The sequence below is a fragment of the Aplysia californica genome, unplaced genomic scaffold, assembly GCF_000002075.1.
Source record: "Aplysia californica isolate F4 #8 unplaced genomic scaffold, AplCal3.0 scaffold00079, whole genome shotgun sequence".
In the NCBI taxonomy this organism is placed as follows: Eukaryota; Metazoa; Mollusca; class Gastropoda; order Aplysiida; family Aplysiidae; genus Aplysia; species Aplysia californica.
The window spans coordinates 10,394-13,849 of record NW_004797349.1 but is presented as its reverse complement, the minus strand read 5'-3'; the positions used below and the strand labels follow the sequence as shown (position 1 = coordinate 13,849).

Genomic DNA, 3,456 nt, shown 5'->3' with positions numbered 1-3,456 from the left:
TCCTGTTAGGCAATTTTTATCGAATTTTTATTTTTTGACTCAACACCTTTTATGTCCATTTTGAAACACCTTGCTGTGTGGATTTTACTGAAAAACATTGATTAAAGGCACACACACAAATGTAAAAAGTAGTAGTTTCCAAGAACTCTAGCTTCGGAAGTCACCTAACTTTGGCGGCCATTTTAAAAACAAATTTTACCTCTGACACCAGATGACCTCCCCCTCCTTCAATCGCAAACATCTTGACTAGTACTAAAGATAAATGGGTAATTTTTTCATAGAAAGGAAGACAAATAAACCAGTTTTAAGATGATGCCAATAACGCCACTTTCTCAAAAACTGACGAGCGCCTGATTCCTCCGCGTTGTGACACGACTGCCGAGGCGTTCCGTCCAGTTATCGCCGGCTCCGAGACGTCAGCGGGCGGGGGGTTTTTTGGGGTGGGGGGGATGAGAAAGATGGCAAGTGAGTAGAGGATGGCTGGTCAGCATGGGGGAGAAATGGTGAAATGAACGCAATGTATGTGAAGGCATATTATTTATCTATGTGTTTGCTTTTACCTAAGAGTTTTATAGCCATGTGAATTCTAAAGCCCAGTGTAATATAATAGTTGAAAACAATACAAGTAACGCCAGTGAGTAAAAATAGCTGACTATCTTGCTATCTTGCCCCCGGTCTTCGATGCACTTGCGTGATGTCTGTCTCCTCGCACAGCCTACGCCAGTGTTTGCCAGTCTGTGCAATATCGCCCACAAGAAGCTAATTTAGTAATTTTGGTGGGCGGTGGGACCACCGAGGTAGTGACAGGCAAATGTTATTTTTCGCCGCGCTTGGAAAAAAAACATGTTTGTGTGCGGTACGAACATTTTAGCCTCTTGCAGGAGGCAAAAGTGGGCGTTTCCTATAAAAAGGTTGATAAGCACTAGCCTACGCAAGACAGTCAGCTACAATTAATTCTAAACTACGTCATAGTAAACTACTTTTTTAAGGTCCTGTGCCGACGCAAAACTGTAAACTAATGACAGATTAGAGCAATATTGTGCTAGTGTGTGGTGGGGGTGGAGGCGGATGTACGATATAGGTAGAGGGCAAGTATCGTAGCCCCACGCACGCCTGAGGATCCAATCTTGGAAGAACTTTTTTTTAGCACTTGGACTGAAAAAGACGGCAGATTACCTTGCGGTCGAATCTAGTTTTAGCCCAAGGCATAGCTCAAGTTCCTGGTTTTTTTTAGGAGAGTTAAAGTCTGGCTTCTTGTTCCTTGAGTAAAAAATACTTCTCCTTGATCTATCGAAGATGGACAATCCTTCAAGGAAGAGTGGTTTTGCATCCATTTTAAAGACAAAAATTGCTGTAAAACGGGTTTAACTGAAATTCCAGAAGAGTTCTTATTAAGTGTATCGGAAGCGCAGGGCGCTGTCATGTTCTAATGGCGACCAATAAATCAAGAGTCCGTCAAGGGAGACAAAAGATGGCAGTAAATCAATAAGGTTTCCTTCCTATTCTAATTATTGTATGGAGTCAAGCGCTCAAGTAGAGTTGCATTGTCTTTTCGTCTATCAGTATGCCATCGCTCTGTCTGCCTGTCTGTCTGTCTGTCTGTCTGTCTGTCTGTCTGTCTGTCTGTCTGTCTGTCTGTCCGTCTGTCTGTCTGTCTGTCTGTCTGTCTGTCAGTCTGTGGGTCTGGATTCAATTTTGTTCGTCCCTTGATATGTATCTTTGCATTTGTACACGTGTCTATGTTTTTATGGATCTATGCATCTATCTATGTGTCTCTGTATCTGTATGCATGTAGGTACATCTGTGTAAGCGCTCGTGTTATTGTGTATAATTATGTTAGTGTTTGTGTGTATGTGTGTGTGTGTGTGTGTGTGTGTGTGTGTGTGTGTGTGTGTGTGTGTGTGTGTGTGTGTGTGTGTGTGTGTGTGTGCCGCGCACATTTCTGTTTATTAGCGAGACAGAGCAGGAAATGAATTGTAGAAAAGGGAGAGATACACATTAAGAAAGAAAGAAAGAAAGAAAGAAAGAAAGAAAGAAAGAAAGAAAGAAAGAAAGAAAGAAAGAAAGAAAGGAAGGAAGGAAGGAAGAAAGGAAGGAAGGAAGAAAGGAAGAAAGATGTACTGTTGACAGTTCCTCAGGTAGGTGGACAGACAGACATAAATACATACAAAGGCAGAGAGAAAGGGAGAGACTACTGACAGATAAGATACAGAGACGGAGACAGAGAGAAATAATTGAAGAGATGATGGGGACGTGGCACAAAGAACGGACATAACAATAACAATTGATAAAGGACAGACGAAGCTGCCAGAAATCTAATCTGTGTAGAATACAAGAGCCAAAACCCACGCAGGTTCGATGGGAATCTTGATTTAGCAATGGTCCATTGAGGTTCTAGAAGGGGGTACAACTCGCTAATGGCGGAAAGACACATGGAGATTAGAGATGTTTGTTCCAAGACGAAATTAAAATGTATTTACTTTTTGTTTCTGATGTCTGATTATCGTTTCCTTGGTTTTTATTTCATAAACTAAGTTATGTGTTAAGTCTTCATGATGAACTCTTTTGATCCAGTGTATCATTACAAGTATGTAAGAAGAAGAAAAAGAGGAAGTAGAAGAAGGAGAACAACAACAACAACAACAACAACAACAACAACAACCAAAACAACAACAACAACAACAAATACATCAACATCAACAAATTCAACAACAACAACAACAACAACAACAACATCAACATACTACAACAACAAATAAGAAGAAAACTACTACAAGAGAAGCCATAACAAAAACAAAATGGCGCCAACAATAATGATGACAATGGCAATATCTGTCATTCTGATGACAAAAATGAAACTGAAAAGAAATCAATGCACATTGCTAATTTCTTATTTGAAAACATAAATAAACTTAATTTACATAATTTATATCGCGCATTTCCACTTGAAAAGTGCTCAATGTGCTTTACAATTGTAACTAAACCTGAAAAAAATCACGCTGTGTTAGGTTGAGCGAGCCTTTTCGCGCAGGCACGTTCTTTCAATAGGCTCAACCCCTGTCCCGCTAAACCAAAGAATCAACATTCTCTATCTCCTAATCCTGCTTTCAACGAAACATCTCTAGAGTGCGGGGGCAATAATGGTTTCTGTTCTCATATTGCGGAAATTGAAAAGAATTTCGTCTGTTCAGTTCCAACAGCTAACAATGCTGGTTGTTTTGTTAACATTTTCCTTTGTTTTGTTATCTGCGCTCTCTTTTCTTCTGTGGTCTCATATCGCCTTCCTCTCGCTTGAATATCTTTCCATAATTAACAGTTTTTATGTTTGCCCTCTCTCTGTCTCCCTCTCTCTCTGTCTCTGTCTGACTGTCTGTCTCTTTTCTTCTGCGGCTTCTTCTTCTTTTTCTTCTTCTCTCTCTCTCTCTCTCTCTCTGTCTTTCTCTCTCTCTCTCTCTC

At 40.4% G+C, this 3,456-nt stretch overlaps 1 protein-coding gene across 1 annotated transcript in view; it reads left to right on the top strand.

Annotated features, from left to right (window-relative positions):
* Window positions 1–3,456, top strand: part of LOC101857238 (C2 calcium-dependent domain-containing protein 4C) — a 37,233-nt gene that overhangs the window by 31,100 nt on the left and 2,677 nt on the right. The window lies entirely within an intron of this gene.